Below are 19665 nucleotides of genomic sequence, written 5' to 3'. Positions count from 1 at the left end.
CTGTGGGTGTGAAACTGTTAGGCAGGGCGCAACGCAATTAGCGGGACATATTTATTTGTGTTTTAAAATTGTCGCACTCAGGGTCAGGTTAATTGTAGAGGGAATTACACCTACGTGCCACACTAAGCTAGATTTTTATAGGCCCAGGACGTGCCTGAATGAAGGAGGGTGCAGTGTTGAGGATTTGAGAACCCTGTGTGTAATTTGCTGTAAAATATACCCTTTTGTGTGCTGTAAATATTCCTTGTAAATACCTCCAAGTGTAAAGGTCAACGGTCGTCCTTAGTTAGGCCATCGCACACACGTAGCAAATCATAAGTTTCCCTCAGTCGTTATGTCCTTAGTAAATGTCAGCATAAGGCTTCGTTTCCACTAGTTCATTGCGTTGCATCAATTAAAGAAGCATAGGCCCATTCTCCCTTCGAAAGGGTGCGGGTGGTTGTTGGCATTATCCCTCCACAAGACGCCATTGTTCCATGCGGTCGACCCGGGGAAGAAGGGCGTGGCTCGGCCATCGTCACCGGGAGGCGGAGCCAGGAAGAGCCCGTGCCCACCAATCGGCACTGCGAAGAGCGACCCAGTAGGCGTGCCCTCTTAACCCGCGGCTTGATCTAAAAGCACGATATAAAAACACGGGCGGAAGCCTTTGACCGAGTGATGCAGATGGAGATGGTTCGTGCGCCCTGCTCGTTGCTGTACCTCGTCTGTGCTTGAGCCCGCTCACTGCCTCGCTGTGCTGCCTTGCTCTTGACCTTGCTCTTGAGCCTTCTCTGCGGAATCGGCGCGTGGACGCTCGAGCGGGGGAAACCGACATCGAGCCATTGGCCCCGGACCTTCCTGCCGCGATCTCTTTGGGCCGTGCCCCCGCCCTGCCAGGATTCGAATCTGCCATTCCTTTCATCCCCCCAGTCGTGTGAGTCTGCTCGTTGTCCGTCCTCTGTGTTGTCTTGGGGTTTTAAGTTAAGCCTGTATAGTATAAGCTAGAATTGCTCTGTGTCCTGCTCCTTCCATTTCCCTGTATATTACTTTGATTGCTCTCTTTTCTTTGGGTTATGTAAATAATTAATAAATATCTGTTCTTCTTTACCTTCCTTCTTTCTCATTCGGTCACTTTAGCGATTTCCAAATTGAGTGTACGTGGCGCGATTCGGCCAACGCATATGAATCGGGTTTAGCCCTTCGATAAACGCCTCACGCCGCAGTTCGCTTCGCTCGGCGCAACCAATCCATTGCGCTGCGGCCATGAGTGGGAGTATTTCCTTGCGTACCGAGAGGCGCTGGTATTTAGGTCATAGGACGGTGGGCCTAATACCCTACTCAGCGCTGACCGGGCGTGACGTCATACCCCCAGGACCACGTCGGTCAGTCATTGACGAGGGGATTAATCCCCCCTCGATAAGGGGGGGAAAGAGGCTGACGTTGGGTTCCGTAACAATATATATATATATATATATATATATATATATGTATATAATATATATACATACATACATATATATATATATATATATATATATATATATATATATATATATGTGTGTGTGTGTGTGCGTGCATGTGTACGTGTGTGTATGTATGTATATATGTATGTGTGTGTGTACTGTGTATGTGTGTGTGGGTGTATGTGTGTGTGTGTGTGTGTGTGTGTGTGTGTGTGTGTGTGTGTGTATGTGTGTGTGTATGTATGTATTGTCGTGCGACTCCGGTTAACACCAGAAGGTCGCGGATGGACCGAAACGGATTTAATGGAGGCGATAACCAAACACGGATTCGGCTATATGTCGCGCGGGAGGAAGGAGAAAAATGGAAGCTGCGCAAGCGCTTAACTGCGGACACTCTGATCCTGTGGAGGCAATTACCTCAAGCGGGCACATGTGTAACGGGGAATAGAAAATAATACAAGGGTTTATTGAAATGAAATGCAGGGACAGGAAACGCGATATTAACTAATAAGAAGCCTAAATTGGGACGTCCCCACACGACAGATATCAGAAACGAGACACAGGAATATGAATTAAAGGAAAAGAACACGTTGTGTAAAATGTAATGGGGATTGGCCTTATCTGTCCCTCGTCTTGTCTTGGTATCGTCCACCACGCGGCTCCAAGCTCCGCTCGTGCTCGCGCGCCACCACGCCTTGCTCCAAATTCCAAAGCACCCATGAGGTCTCACAGCAGGAAAAGCACCGCACGTCCAATGCAGGCTAGCGGCTCCAAGCGAGGTCGATCTTCACACACGATCGGCCTGCCACGTCCCAGTCAACTCACACGAAGCAAACGTGCAAGACGCAAGCGAACTCCACTCGGGCTATGACTCAACTCAACTCGCACTGTGCAAGACGAAGTGCCGGATGTCAAAAAAGGCTAGCTGCGCAAACAAGAGCACAAACCGCAAGACTGCAAGCGAGCACTGCCAGATGCAAGAGACCTGTGCTGCGTAAGACGAAGAAGAGCCAGAGAGACAAAATGGTGTAAGGCGCTCCCTTCAATAACCTTTTCGGTGATGTCAGCCTTGGGGCGCTACCAACCAGCGACTTCCACCGAACCTTCCAGCTTCGCACCTCTCGCACTTGTTGGCTGGAGGTTCGCGCCCAGCACGCCGACCAATCACAGGACCGTAGCGTGGCGATAGCTCGTAGCATGTAGCGTGGTGATAGTGTGGAAGTGTAACTCAGTGTAACTTATTGATTGGCACTGGTAACTCATTGATTAAGACTGGTAACGAAGCAGATAGACGATTTCGTAAATGAATGCCAAGAATGTGCACGAACATGGTAATCTCTTGAAACACCTGGTCACAGCCCCAGGCTGGAGCACCCCCCTATTGTTTGGTAAATGGAACTCGCAGCAGGAGGGGAGCTAGCTGGTGCCAGGGAGGCGACCAGTAACGTCAGCGGAGAAGGGATTACGATTTCAGCGGACAGAGGATTAACTGAAGTGTGCCGATATAAACAGAAGGGACTTTGAGCTAAAGAGGCACTTGCCACGAGGAACCTCTGCCCGACGGAATGAACGCGTACCACGAGTTCGGCGCTGCAGCCGAACAAGAAGGACTATGCGGATAGAGTTAACCTGGTCCATTGAGTTAAACGGTATTATTTGGTAATGGAATGAAGTGAATAACCAGTTAATAAAGTTGTGACCTTTTGTAAAACCTGTTTCCGACCATTGGCGTCTTGAGTCTCACCCACCACTTCCCCGACAATATGGAGGCACCGCTGAGATCAATTGGACACATACAAGACCTTTAAAGGTGAGTGTGTCTTGTTTTTGTCCAGTATGATTTACGAACTTGGGAATAGTTATGTTGTATATACATGGAGGATTTGGTGTGTGGGCTTCTCCACGCACAATTGGTGCAGGAGAGCCCTCAGAAGGAAGATATAGATGAGACCTTTTGGCTCCGGTGATGTGCTCGCGACACAGAGATCCATTTGAGTTGGTCTAGGGTGCTGGGTAGTGGATCACAAAGAACCATTGCTGAGCTGGTACTCCCGGGTGCTGTGGCTACTACCCAAAGAACCATTTTTTGTATGATTAAGATGTAACGATTTTAACGATCGTCCGAGGTAACGTCCTACAAAATGTCTGCTCGTTCTTTTTCCTTTGAGTCGTAATCCTGTTGAAATCTCATTTACAAAAGCAGAAGTTAGTACGCCGGGGAATGATCGAGGTCCTTGATGGCAAATCAGGAATAGTGAATAAGCGGACAAAATCAGGATGGAACGTTTTAAATGATTCTATTATTCGTGAGCTTGCGAGGATATGTACATTATACGCTGGGTATTAAAAGCCTTACTCTGGTCTGCAGGCAAATCGGCTCATGAAGTGCACCATGAGGCGATTTGTTTGCCGGTTCGGTAAGGTTCGGTAAGGTCCGTACACGTGTACAATCGTGTACACCCATTTTAAATAAATAATTTTTTTTCAGTTTTCCCGCCATGTCTAAAACTCGTTCGATCAACAAATAAATTCATGACAGACAACCCCATCTCATACCGGTCCAGAATTATTATGAAAGATGGCGATTGGATGAAAATTGCATCAAATTTTGTCCAGGTCCATCACTAAGCCTTTGAGACATGCTTCACGGTTGAATGAAAGACAATAATTAAGTGCTTTTGTGGAAAAGCAATGGCAGACCACCCAATGTCACCACTTTCATGAGCTCAGAGAAATAATAATTCCAAATTCCACTCTGATGGCTCAATGGAAATCGGCAGAAGAATGAAAATCAACAGACAATGGAACAGCTAGCGACGAGTGTTTGTGAGTAACAACCACCCTCTGGTCGAGGCTCATAGGAAAAGTGATACTTATTGATTCGGCACGCTTACAATAGATATTAATGGCGAAGGTTGTGGTTGGTTCGATTTTGCGAAATGAACGTTCTTTGAACAAGTTAAATGGAAAAAATAATGAAAAAGTATATAATTGTTTACTCTCTGAAACTGGGTATTGTATAGAACTCTGGGTATAGTTCTCAAATCACTCTGGGTTGTGCCTTGAAGAATGAATTGGAGTTGTGACAAGGTATAGACAGATGGGAGGTTGCGATGCTGGTACTGTGGATTCTATGAGACAAAGTACAGACAAATTTTGTTTCACTTCTAAAAAAAATTTGGACAAAAGTGGGTGTAAGGATGTAAGGGTGTAATGTAATGTAAGGATGTAAGGTAAAATTGAGTTATGGAATTAATTGCTTTCAACAATGCAAAGGGTGACAAGATATGGGATTGTAATGGGATTTTAATGGGATAAATATAAAAGATATTTGTTTTTGTCAAGAAAAAGTGACAATTAGCTGAGGAGTCACCGAGGCCAAACTTTAACCTTTGACGGCAGAGAAATTGTGTTCTGACAGCAGAAGACTTCCAAATAATATTTATGGCTGGATTGTTTCAAGAGAAATGACATACTATTTATTTTAATATAAAATTGCTATGAGATGAAATTATATTTTCGGTGTTGGTGTGATACTAATTACCTAGAAAAATATATCTGAAGACTTACGGACATAATTTAGGCAAAATATGGCAGAATAGTTGTTGATAGTTTAGGCACATATCAGAATGCTTGTTGATTTAAAATTTCAAAGTCAAATTTTTACACCTTCAAGTACTGATGAAATCTCCATTTTTCACATGTAGTTTTGTTGAAAAACGGATGAAGGTGAATAATTTAGGATTATTAGAAAAATTTTGATGGGTCTAACTGTGGAAAGTATTATTAAATCATAGGTAGAGGTAACAAGGAAACTAGGTGTTACTAGGAAACAAAAGTATTCAGGTGTTACCAGGAAACAAAAGTAGACAGACAAGCAAAATGAGTATAAAGACGTTGACCAACCAAGATGTTGCATATCTTTGTTGATGTTCTGACGTTGTTTATTTCAATTATGGTCGGAATTATTAGAATTGCTATTAAATGAGAATTTTCATATTGGATGTTAAAGCAACGAAGAGTTTTATGGGATTATAAGGTCATATCGTGACATCATGGGAAAGCTAATGTTAATTGTGGGATGTCAGAGGTAATGGTGTAGTTTAATGTTCACACTGTTTTGGAAAATAATGCTCGATGCAACATGATCCTAAAAAGAACCCATCCCTACATCTAAGGATCAGGAAGGGAAGGAATGGAAAATTTGAAGTATTAAAGTTACGGAACTCAAAATATCTAGGTTTGGATGTAGTCATTAAAAAATTGAGTCATTCATTGGTTTGATGATAATCCTAATATTTTGATAAATATTTGATAATAATCCTAATAATTTTAATCCTAGGAATAATATTGCTAATAGTTTGTCTGAAGGCTTTGATAAGTATTTGTCTAAAGCAAACAGCGACTTCTAAGATGACAGACGTGTGAGGTATTTGGCATCGCCAGACTAGCTTATTGGTTTAGGAATGTTTAGAGGTCATTGCAATGTGATAATTACTTGTGATCATTTGTGAAATTTCATGAACAGATATGTGAAATGGATGTAATTTGAGTGAGTATGAGAAAATTTGGTGCGGGATTCGTGGAATGTACAAGGCCGGACATGATCATTGGGAATTCAATTGAACTAATTGACTGATATGTAAATCCAATTTCAAATTTCAAGTAAATCGAATGAAAATTAAGGATTTTTGTTCGTTGTTGCAACGTTGTGCTCCAACGTTTTGGGAACATTCAAATGTTGTGGTTTGCTAACGTTTCCACAACGTCGCCACAACGTTTCACTTTCGTTGTTGCAATGTTGTGCTCCAACGTTTTGGGAACATTCAAATGTTGTGTTTTGCTGACGTTTCCACAACGTCGCTACAACGTTTCACTTTCGTTGTTGCAACGTTTTGCTCCAACGTTTTGGGAACATTCAAATGTTGGGTTTTGCTAACGTTTCCACAACGTCGCCACAACGTTTCACTTTCGTTGTTGCAACGTTGTGCTCCAACGTTTTGGGAACATTCAAATGTTGGGTTTTGCTAACGTTTCCACAACGTCGCTACAACGTTTCACTTTCGTTGTTGCAACGTTGTGCTCCAACGTTTTGGGAACATTCAAATGTTGTGGTTTGCTAACGTTTCCACAACATCGCCACAACGTTTCACTTTCGTTGTTGCAATGTTGTGCTCCAACGTTTTGGGAACATTCAAATGTTGTGTTTTGCTGACGTTTCCACAACGTCGCTACAACGTTTCACTTTCGTTGTTGCAACGTTTTGCTCCAACGTTTTGGGAACATTCAAATGTTGGGTTTTGCTAACGTTTCCACAACGTCGCCACAACGTTTCACTTTCGTTGTTGCAACGTTGTGCTCCAACGTTTTGGGAACATTCAAATGTTGGGTTTTGCTAACGTTTCCACAACGTCGCTACAACGTTTCACTTTCGTTGTTGCAACGTTTTGCTCCAACGTTTTGGGAACATTCAAATGTTGTGTTTTGCTGACGTTTCCACAACGTCGCTACAACGTTTCACTTTCGTTGTTGCAACGTTTTGCTCCAACGTTTTGGGGACACTCAAATGTTAAGTAAATCGGATAAGAATTCACGAGTTATTTAATTATTAGCGATTAATGAAGTACTTATTTAATTAATTACATTTCTTATTAAATTACAGTAATTACATTACAGTAATTACCTGAGGTAATTACAGTAATTACAGTTCCGGTAATTACAGTAATTACAGTAATCATTACAGTAATTGCAGTAATCTTATTACAGTAATTACATTACATTAACTCAGGCACCTTTTGAGTAAGGAAGCTGATATTTGGACATGACACTGACCAAGTGATGTGGCTGTCAAGAAAATTTTTGATTTATTGATTAATCATTTAATAAATTAACTCGTTGATTTATAAATGACTTATTTAATTAAAAGTCCTCAGAGATACATCTTCGGATGAAATACTTGCAGATTGGTTATGCTATGAGCCAATTGATTAAGGAAAATATTTTGTGATGGCCATATTGGCAATTTCGTGGCCATATTCGTGGCAACTCAGTTAGTGCCACTGCACCTTTAAAATGCATCCCTGCATTCATTTTTCGATCGATTGAGTTGAAATTTTGAACAATCGGATCTGGACTGTCGTTATTAACGACTCTAGCACGCACCCGTCCAATCAGGATGGAGCGGTATGGTCCCCGGATTATCACTGCCCGCAGTTTTAATTAGTTTTACTTTTTCTCTTGGTCATATAATTTTGAAGACATGCATGTCATGATATAGGAAATGTTTGTTCTGTTGAACGGAATAAATGTTGTTTATTTGTGTGGGTGTGTATTTTTGTGTATTTTGTATATATTTTCACGGCTAATTCCAGTTAACATCCTGCAAAATTTGCTCGTTTTTCTGGCCGAGTCGAAATTGCGTTGAGTTCCTATGGCATGCGCCATTAAAAGCGCTGTGTAATGGTTGAGCTCCCTTTATTTCGTTTTGGTCATGCGGATGAGCAGACAAAGTGACGAATGCTGCGGCTGGAGCAGTAGAAGCGATGTTTTTAATTGAAACGATGTAATGAGTAATTAAAAGTGGGAGGGGGCAACACCACGCATACCTCTTTTAAGGTGTGTATAAACCCTGGAATAAACGTGGGAGGGGGCAACACCACGCATACCTCTTTTAAGGTGTGTATAAACCCTGGAATATTTCAGCAATCAATACAATGCTGAAACTATGTAAGTTAAGATAATGAGTAATTTCATGAGTAATTTAATGAGTAATTTATTGAGTAATTTAATAAGTAATTTAATGAGTAATTTAATAAGTAATTTAATGAGTAATTTAATGAGTAATTTAATGAGTAATTTAATGAGTAATTTAATAAGTAATTTAATGAGTAATTTAATAAGTAATTTAATGAGTAATTTAATGAGTAATTTAATGAGTAATTTAATAAGTAATTTAATGAGTAATTTAATAAGTAATTTAATGAGTAATTTAATGAGTAATTTAATGAGTAATCTAATTAGGAATTTAAAGAGGAATTAAAAGTGGGAGGGGGCAACACCACGCATACCTCTTTTAAGGTGTGTATAAACCCTGGAATAAACGTGGGAGGGGGCAACACCACGCATACCTCTTTTAAGGTGTGTATAAACCTTGGAATATTTCAGCAATCAATACGATGCTGAAATGATGTAATTTACTGTGTAAGAGGGTCGACCTTGGGTTTGTTTGGGTTTTGTTGTTTATTTTTGTGGGTGTGTATTTTTGTGTATTTTGGATATATTTTCACGACTAATTCCAGTTAACATCCTGCAAAATTTGCTCGTTTTCTGGCCGAGTCGAAATTGCGTTGAGTTCCTATGGCATGCGCCATTAAAAGCGCTGTGTAATGGTTGAGCTCCCTTTATTTCGTTTTGGTCATGCGGATGAGCAGACAAAATGACGAATGCTGCGGCTGGAGCAGTGGAAGCGATTTTTTAATTGTTCAATGATTATTCGATATTGTTATGACTTATTGTCAATAGGTATACTAAGTGGCCATGAGGTAGCCTGTTGCTATGTACAGTCTTATTCTATTGTTGATTATACCACATAGCTGTGGTGATAAAGGAAATGTTCGTTTTAAATAGATGATGGTGATAGGACCATGACTATAAAATCATGATGATTATTATGAATGATATCATAGGGTTCAAATGCAGAATGATTGCATGAACTTGGGAAAGAACTTTCAAGCCCTATGGGATCAATTGGGTGTTACAAGCGATGGAGTTTCAAAATTGAGCATGATTGAAGGAATTTTACAGTCTTATTTCAGGAGTTTTACGAAATTTATATTGCCAAGAGATTTTGGGTACTATTAAAAGAAAAATGATGAGATATTTTTCCCAATGAACTTTAATATCTGCCATCCATTTTGGCTGTCTCACGAATGAAGGATGAGTTGCCTTTAGTGGTTGCAAAGAAAATTTGTGGAGACCAGGCAAAATGGGGAAATATGTCAGATATGACCCTAGGACAGGACGGTGATTCATCAATTGACATGAGGTATGAACCAGAGGTGACGACCGATGAGATTCTATCTCAGTCAATGGATGGACCTGTCCTGACATCATTGGGGAAAGGGCTTATGCAAGGAGTCATCCAAAATGATTAATTTGATTTATTGATGAATATTGATGAATTAATTGAAATTGAATAATTGATTGAATTGTTGATTGATTGAATGAATCTAATTGAATAAATTTAATTGAATAAATTTAACTGAATAAATTGAACTGAATAAATTGAATTGAATATATTGATTGTTTGATTGATGAAAATGCGGTCTCAAGAAAGAAGCTTTGATATCTTTGTGAGATATTATCAATGTGAAGACAACCTTGGAAAATTGAGCAAGGTGGTGAGTTTATATATAGATATATATGTGCGGTTACCATTGTGTGATTTCCCCTTCAACAGAGCGGACACCTGAGGATTCACCCATTTCATACTGACCCTCTGGCTCATCTGCAAATACTGATCTATGAGATTGGATTGTGCAAAAGCCACAGGTGAGAGAGATTCTCTGGAAATCACCGTTTGAACAGGTGGAGAGATCCTTCCTGGAGGTACGAGTGAAGCTTTAGAGGAACAAACTACAACACATCCAACGCTACTTTGATAAAAGGCAGAATGGGAAATGGAGCCTGCAAGAATACACAAGGACAACCAGAGATTCCACAAAAAGGTACTTGTACACATCATATGTACGACCGTTATGGTGCCGAAGCTATAAGGCAGGTCGAGAATTGGTATTTGTGGACAAAGGGACATGATGAGGAGTTTCCAAGAGATGGTACATTTGAGCGAAGTCGATTGGAAAGATTGGAACAAAGATTGAAAGCCAGGAAGAGACAGAATCTAACGGTAGACTGGCTTGCATTCCATCTTTGGGATGGTGAATCCAGACAACGGGAACAGCAAGAACGGATAACGGATCTAGAACTTAAAATAAAAAGGATACAGGATACAGTGGAGGAGACAAATGCACAACTGCCCTCGAAATTAGGAATGAAAGTGACAGTTGTCCCATCTGATTTCCAGTTGTCTCCCCAAAAAGGACCGTACAGAGAATTTTTTCGTGTTTCGGGAGATAACGAGAGATTGCAGTGGCAACTCAGGGATGTAGAGATGCAGCCCAGCAATACAAGTGCACAGGTGCACAGACCAGGCAACGACAGAAACCGGTGTTTCAAGTGTGGACGGATGGGACATTGGAAAAGAGGATGTCCGTATACCAAAAGGAAGACAAGTTCATAGGGTAAACTAAGATCAAGGGTACCAGTGCTGACCGATACCTCAGACAATGATTAGGCCTTCATTGCGGCAGGTCCCAAATGACGATTGGCCTCAACAGATTAGATTACTGGACAAACATGAATAACTGTCGATGATTCTTGTGTCTGAAAAGGTTTTCGGAGCAAGAATTATTCATTTTTTCTTTTGCTTGTAAGCAAATTAGTAATTAATTGATCAAATGCCGAAATTGGATCTTTTATGTTGGGCACAAAATTTTAAATTTACAAAGTTGGAACAATTGCTTTGCAAATTTTTGAAACCAAGTGACAAGAGTCACATGATGATCAGGTGGGAATTTCGGACTAGTGTTCCACATGATTGATAGATCAGTAGTTGACTGACATGCAAATGGGTGTGTAGTCAAATTTGGATAAATTATGGTGGGAACTGAAAGGGTAATTTCAATGTGACATCATAGGGGTTTTCTAAAAAATAAACTTTTTGGTCCATTTGCGTATTAGCATTTATAAAATTATTTTATGAAAAATTTATGACAAATTTTATGAAAATGAAATAAAACTGACACCCAACCTGATCTGTAAATAATGGTTCCAACGCAAACAAATATGCATAATGCATGCGTGTGTGTGTGTTTTGTGTATCAATGTTTGTGTTTGTTGTTTTTGTTTTTGTGTATCAATCTTACAAGATTGTTGACACCGACAGTGTGCCTTGTCTGAAAAATAGATAGTTCCATGGGGATGGGATCGCATATCGAGAGAATTCATAAAAAATAAAAATAAAAAATAGAAATATAATTTGATTATGAAAATTATCACTTTTGTCAAGGGAGATGGAGAATAAAGATTTGATTTGCTGAGTTATGAGCAGCTATTCATTAATAGTAAAAAATTGGAAGTAATCTTGGGATTCCATTGTGATTGAATTTATGGATATGAGCTTCATAAAAATGTGGGAGTACAAAATTAGCCAAATTTTGGAGAGGTCTTACACTGACTTCCCAGAGTACTCTGCTCATGGATTTATATATGTATATACTTGAATTTTATCAGCATATAAATTGTGCTGTATGTATGGATGTGGTTTAGGCATAGATGATATGGGAAAATAGTAAAGAAAATTTTGCTGGTTTGAACTATTGTGGGTTTTCAGTTCTGGAGTTCAAACAAAGTCACTGGTTAACAGATGAGAAAGGATAGTAAATAAATTATTCGATGCTGGGCAAAATAAGTACGATATTACTAAGACTTATGAGAGCTATTGTTCTTCCTTACAGCAGTGGAAAATTATTGGAAAAAATTAGATCCAACATAATGAATCTATAAAAGAATGTGATAGGGATAATATCCTCAATTTGTACTAATTATTTGATTGTGGGTAAAGGAATTAATTTATCGTAGTGGATTATTAACAGCAGCCTGAAAATGTCCTGAGAGTGTGCATCCATGTAATCAGAAATCCCAGATTTGTTTTTACAAACAACATTTTGGTAGAGGTCTTGTGTGGACGAGCACTTCCTTGGTAGATAAAGAACGGTACTGCATGCTGGCAGCCACTTTTGCGGCCAGCTAGGCCAAACAAATTGAGAGGAAATTGTAGTTAAATACGTAAGTTACACATGGCTATTTGTAAAAAGGAAATTTGTTGAGATGGGAAACATTTTTCGAAGGTTTATTAAAGTGTTATAATATGACATGTGGCAAGGCAAACTATTGGATGGGAAAATTAGATCTGGCTATAGAATAAATTTATTGACCCCTTGAAGTTAATTCTTCGAATCATTGTTTCACTGGCATTTTTTTTTGTTCAAATTGGAAATCGTTTGGTAGAGCTTTGGTTAAAACCTTTGGTTGTGGTATCTTGGAACGAAATGATAAACCATAGGAGATTGATAAGAATAGAAACAAATATGGACCCAAAATAGAAAGTTGGATTCATGCCTCTCATTGCAAGCAATCACATGGGGCTAAGGTGGACGATCCCACAGAAAATGAGGCTGCACCTAGCAGCCCAGCAGAATATTCAGTGGCAGATAAATGATAGTCGTGATTTACAGTCATTTGAATTACATTTTAACACCCCTTGCATTGATAAACATTACATTTTCAACATGTGATATTCCTACTTGGGATAGTGACATTTATTTGCCTACATGACATACAATTACCTGCTGATATTAATACAACATGAGTGAAAAATGTATCACAACTACACTCATGATCAGGGGATTGAGTTCAACCCCGGGAGATAGGGGGATAAGGGTAAGACAAATAATCTGATTTATGTTACATATTAAGGGATTTTCTTTATTTACCTTTTAGGAAGCTTGTTAGTTTGGTATATAATGTTGAATGTCATCGACATATAATTATGTCATAGGTATGAATATATACAAGGAGTAGCAGACTTGTTTGTTGGTTTAGTAGTTATATTGGCAATTGTTTTAGTGGTGGCTTGCTTGAAAGCCTTAGTGACGGTGTGTTTGAATAAGGTAACCAACAACACAATGATAACGCATGAAGTGACAAATGAGGAAAGAAATGTGGAACCAGAAAAGGAAGACTTTTATGGCGACATAATTACTGAGATTAAAAGATTAAATCAAGTGATGTTGCAAATGAATACAGTAGAATTAAGATAATGGCATAACGACAATGTTATGAGTTGTGTCAATTACAATATCAGTGAACTCATATCACCACGAGTGACACACTGTTAAAAAAAAAAAAAAGAGGCAAAAGAAAAAGTGGAGAGGAATTATGGTAATAATACATTATGCTTAATTTGTTGGTTTGGGAAAATTGTTGTTGGGAATTAGATATTCCCGTTTGTGATTGTAATCATATACAATTTATTTTCTTAGAGTAGTGCTAAAATACCTGCATGAGTTAATTTTTGAACTATATTAACCTGAAAGCAATTGTGGATGCTATTCTTAGTTTAGTCGTGAAATACATACCTGATTGAATATTATTTGTGTGACGCATATAAATGAATATAACTTTTTGAATGTTGTAAGGGAAAACAACAAATTGTTGAATGTGAAACTGTCGGAAGATATACATGATTATGCTGATTTCATGGTAAGATGTACCCTATCTGATTCAGTGTGTGTGGAAAGCAGATTCAGATGGGACTGAGCATAAGGATAAGACGAGATCACATTTGAAGGGGGTGCTAACGGAATTGGGAAGAAGTTCGAGAAAGAAAATTTGTGGCTAAAAAAAATGAAGTTAAACGTGGCATACACCCTCTTTCTCAAAGAATGATGAAGACATTCTCCCGTGTAACTTGGAGATGGATGCTTACCTTCACCAAGGAAATTTATGTGACCATTTGCCTGGATCACACTGCAACATATGAAAGAAAGGCGATCACTTACTCTTGTTCGAAGGCTTCGAACATTCATCACATCAGAAGTTGCAGGACAACGACATTTTACCTGCAACCTCTGTGAAATGCGGGGACATATGTTATTACTTCACCAACTTCCGGGGAGCCAGCATGGAGCTGCAAACCAATGGCTGTGCCTTTTCACAACAGCTGTGCGCGATTCTGCGGGCCACTCCTGGTATGGACCATGGATGACCTGAACACCATGGTCCCAACATCATTGTGGATGCATCCGGCATCCCTGTTCCACATCTTGCTGGCCAATCAACGTCACACCAATACTTGCTGCCCACTCACAATGAGGGAGGAGGCAAGTCGACTACAACTGGGTGAAGGCCTTGTTCAGGAATTACTATGGTTTACAGCAAAAAGTGGCAAGAATGCTACAAGGAGAGCAGGGTCAGTCTATGACTCCGCAATGTTACCACAACAGCGAAATCCTACACGAAGTAGTGCAGGTGTTCATAAAGACAGAAGAAAATGTTTCATACCTGAATTCAAACACAAGTGATCAGCCCTTCCTTTCAAACAAAGTCAACATTTGTGTGGAGGCAAACGTTTTTGCCAGATGGTGCAGATGCTTTACAAAACTTGAAAATGAAGTGAAATTGTTGTATCTTGGTGATGGTGAAGTGTTGTTTTGAAAAGATATTTGTGATGCAAATGCAATAGATTGAACAATATGAAAGGAGCCATGACCAACGAAATGTTTTGTGATTCTTGCAGGATGACGGTGTATGCCTAAGGGAATTTGATTACTTGCAGTGATTGATTATTTACTTATACTTGTATTGATGTTTACTTGCAGTGATTGATTATTTACTTATACTTGTATTGATGTTTACTTGTAGTGATTGATTGTTTACTTATATTGATGTTTAGATTAATGGTTAATATAAACAAAAACAAAAAGATGAGGGAATTGTGGAAGTGTAACTCAGTGTAACTTATTGATTGGCACTGGTAACTCATTGATTAAGACTGGTAACGAAGCAGATAGACGATTTCGTAAATGAATGCCAAGAATGTGCACGAACATGGTAATCTCTTGAAACACCTGGTCACAGCCCCAGGCTGGAGCACCCCCCCTATTGTTTGGTAAATGGAACTCGCAGCAGGAGGGGAGCTAGCTGGTGCCAGGGAGGCGACCAGTAACGTCAGCGGAGAAGGGATTACGATTTCAGCGGACAGAGGATTAACTGAAGTGTGCCGATATAAACAGAAGGGACTTTGAGCCAAAGAGGCACTTGCCACGAGGAACCTCTGCCCGACGGAATGAACGCGTACCACGAGTTCGGCGCTGCAGCCGAACAAGAAGGACTATGCGGATAGAGTTAACCTGGTCCATTGAGTTAAACGGTATTATTTGGTAATGGAATGAAGTGAATAACCAGTTAATAAAGTTGTGACCTTTTGTAAAACCTGTTTCCGACCATTGGCGTCTTGAGTCTCACCCACCACTTCCCCGAAAATAGCACGGAGCATGTAGCGTGGTGATAGCGCGTGGCATTCAATGTGGCTAGGCTTGTCGAAGGTGTAATTGGCGGCGGCCATCATCGGTGGTGCCCCGGCCTGGTTTCTTTGCCTGTTCCTTCCGAGGTCACTGTCAGGGAAGGGAGTCGTTTAATGTTGCACTAAGGAGATCCTAACTAAGTGTCTGAATGGGTGCGGTGCCAAAAGGGACAATGGTTTGACTACCAGGTGAGACACACAGGGGCACTACTCTTTAATCCCTAACTCTATTTATCACACGAACATCCTGGTATGTCCACAGGTATACATCTTAGCCGACAAATCGCCTAAACATGAAACTTATTACAAGGTAGATTCCTTACAGCGACAGACGAAGCACGTTACCTACACAGATCTATCTGGCTCTACATATCACTACCCTACCGACATAACACAGCCCTCCCAACCACCCCCCCCCCCCCCCCCGGAACTGTAGATCCTGCAAGGTTCACTGCAGGCGCTACCATTCCAGTCTTAACACTGACTGTGTCACACTTAATTAACCTACGAAATAAATCAGGAGGGCTGTGGGAAGTGAGTCGGACTCCTTAACATGCTAATCCCCTTAAGAATCATGCAATCAATTATTTACAATGATCTCATTCGTTGTTCCTGCAGAGGGAGGAAACAAACAACACTCAAAATATACCTTAACCACAAACCTTAACCAAACTTACAAAAATTCAAAACTCTATACAACATTTGTACATGCCCCAGTCTACAGACCGCGTCCCCCGGTGGATGCCACAAGACGCAGCCTTACCTGCGGGGCCATCCCAATGCACCCCTACATTTCCACGGGCCCTGTCCAGGTGTTACAGGTGAGTGACATGGCTCGGTGGATTTCGCCCACATTCATTCGACACAAACCCCTTATGAACGCATACTCATTCCAACACTCATCAAGGCACAAAATCATTTCAAGCACTTATTTCCCCCCCCCCCCCCCACCCCCCCATGGAGGACCATGGCATTGATGTCATTCGTGTGTGCATGTCGGTTCTACTACTAGGCAGTGGGGAGGTACCGCACAAAAGGATGGTGGGAACGCTTCAGGCTGTGGTGCCCGCAGTCCCAAAAACAAGTCAACCGACTCACAAGTTCATTGCCCCCCCCCCCCTTTACCTCTTGGCCCCGTGACAGACCAACAGCCCCTTTCCGCCGTTACCCCGCTGGTGAGGGTCTCCACACACCAGGCTCTGTTGCCTCCCGCTTTCGCGCAGCTCCACGGGTCGCCGGGGATCTCCTTTACCCCAGGGCGCCCAACCAGACCCTCCACCGACGAGTTCCAATTTCCAGATACCACTGGCTGCCAGGGGTAATTTCCGCAGAGGGGGGCCGCAGGCATCGCTCCTCAGAGCTTGATCCGTCAAGCTCCATCGCTCCTCAGAGCACAATTCCAAGCAGATGGTGTTAAAAAAAGTTGTGCCATGGGAAATCCCCTGTTCACACTTCAAATCATTACATTTACATTTTCACCACAATAATCACCACTCACTCATTTCCTCCAACCTCAGGACCACATGAAAACACCTCACCACAACACCAACACAAACGCCACCCACAAGACTCTGTGGTACACATTCCAATCCCCTCACCGGCCATGTCATCACTCTAACCGCCTCCCAACTCCAAATTACATGTCCCCAACATTTCCACAAGCAAATCCTGACGCCTGGGACAGTAACCGTCAAGGCCTTACCCCTACCTTGATGTGCAGGTAATTTCAGGTTGGTCAGGTGCAAAGTGCAATCCACCCATACAATCCCAAAATTTCTCAGTGGGCCAATCAAATTTCTCCAAATTTCTCTTTTGTCCCCACTATACTGGCAGGTATGTGGGTCTGCATCCAACGGTGATCATCACTACACAACTACCTGTGGCCACGACAGCTCTGCACCTCTACCGTGCAAGGGTCATCGGGACAAGGTGAGCAGTCAAAACGCCAACATGGCCCATGCGTGTCCACAAGGGTGCAACCCACCATCCATCCTTCGGCCCCCCTTGCGAGGAACACGGCTGCACCAGCCCCAGCTGGCCAATGTGGTGAGCACCTGCTGCCACAACACACACTACCGCACACACAACCTCGGCCCTGGGGGAGACGGTCGCAGTGCGTGGCATTCCCCTCACGTCACCTACGCCGCCCTCTCATCCCCAAGTCCACAGAACCGCAGCCCCCAGTGCTCACCCACAATTGACCACACCAAGGTCCAGTCAACAGCCATGCTCCACCAGGATACCCACCCAGAAGACATGGTCCACACACCTCGGACACGCACAGCACCACGTTGACCCTCAGACCACCCAATTACATCCCCATGACTCCGCGTCCAAAATATTGGCGCAATCGCCCCCGCAACCAGATGAAAGCTGTGTCCTACTAACCTACCAATTTCATCACAGCCTCCAACACTTTGGTCTAACACACCTGGATCAATAATGGTGTCACAAAACAGTGTCCACGATTTCTCCTCACAAAATTCACCCTTAAATCTACATCCAACCCTCAGATTACCCATGCCAAACATTTGTCACAATTCACTCATTTCGCCAAAGAAAGATGCTTTGCCATACACATGCCAGCCGAGCATGGCCCATATGCTCGGCTCGTTACACATCTCCCATTCACATTCCCACGGCTCTCTTCGCAAACCGAGAGTCCATAAATCATAACGGAACATCTGTGGAAGGTCACACTCACACCATCACGTTCCACAGATGCCCCAATGGTTGTCCGGCAGGCTGTCTCAATCCTGTCCATTCGGTTCGACCCGCATCCATAGCCCAGCACAGCATGTCAGGTCACCACACGCTGGCTGTCCCAGAGTCTCAGGAGGAGGGTGCCAGGCTGCATGCCCGGGTGGTCACCACGTCAGGCCCAAGTTGGCCGTCCGTGGTGCCACCACCAAAGCGTGACCCACAACACCTCCCCCTAGTGGTCCTCAATATTTGCCATCCCAGGCTTGAGAAACCCCCTCGGACCCCCTGGAGGTCTCAACCCCCACCAGGGTCCTGTGACCCTGTCGGCCCGACTCAACAGCCCGGACGGCGCCCTGACTGACGCCTCCACCAGATTCCCCGTGGGGCCCAGGTCATACCACGACACCCAAGGCTGGACCCACGTCCAAATCTCGCCAGCACAGCCCCCCAGCTGGCTGGCATAACAAAATTTTGAAAGGGGCAAATTTTGCCCGAGGCCATCTGCCATGACCTCTCCTGGTCCACATTCCACAGCCTGGGGACCAACTCCCTCCATGGCTGTTCCAAAGCCATCTCCCATTTAATCATAAATTTATTTCTCCTTTTATAATTTTTCATTCCCACCTGTGCCAAACCACAGCTGCAGGTAACAACTCCTATCACAGGTTTTTCTGCCCCTCCCTGCAGCTGTTCCACATTCCCTACGGGGACCAAATCATCTGAGGCTCCATCTCCCAACTCCCCAAGGTCCGAATCCAGCCTGGAGTCAACACACTCCCCCAACTGGTTGTCCAATTTCGGAGCCTCCGTCACCAAATCGTGGTGCAAGGTGAGGGTCCCCTCGGTCATCACAACCACCTCCTCGGACCGACTCACCTCATCCCCCATACTCCTTTGGACCTGGTCAACCTTGTCCTCCATGGGACTGTCCCAGGTCCCCAGCCGCTGGATCAAATCATTCTCATAATCCACATCATTATCACAAATCATTTCTGGCCCCGACAGGCCTTGATCAATAAATACCCGGTCCGGCTCCACCACACGGACCCCCAATAATGTTACCCCCTCTTGCTCCGAACCATTGCCCTGGCACAGCAAGGATCCCATTCCATCCCCCGGTTGGGGTGTTGTGGCATCCACCCGGTCCCGATAAACCTCCAGGCCACGATGTGGGAGACATTCCCTGTTACAATCTACACATTCTCTATTCACCTCTTGGCACTCCAGGCTCACCTGTGAGCACTCCACGTTCACCTGTGCGCATTCCCCATTCACCTCTTCACATGGCGTTCCCGGTACAATTCCCAATTTGCCTTC

Source organism: Myxine glutinosa, chromosome 7, assembly GCF_964187855.1.
Source record: "Myxine glutinosa chromosome 7, kmMyxGlut1.1, whole genome shotgun sequence".
Taxonomy (NCBI): domain Eukaryota; kingdom Metazoa; phylum Chordata; class Myxini; order Myxiniformes; family Myxinidae; genus Myxine; species Myxine glutinosa.
This window is presented reverse-complemented; position numbering follows the sequence as displayed.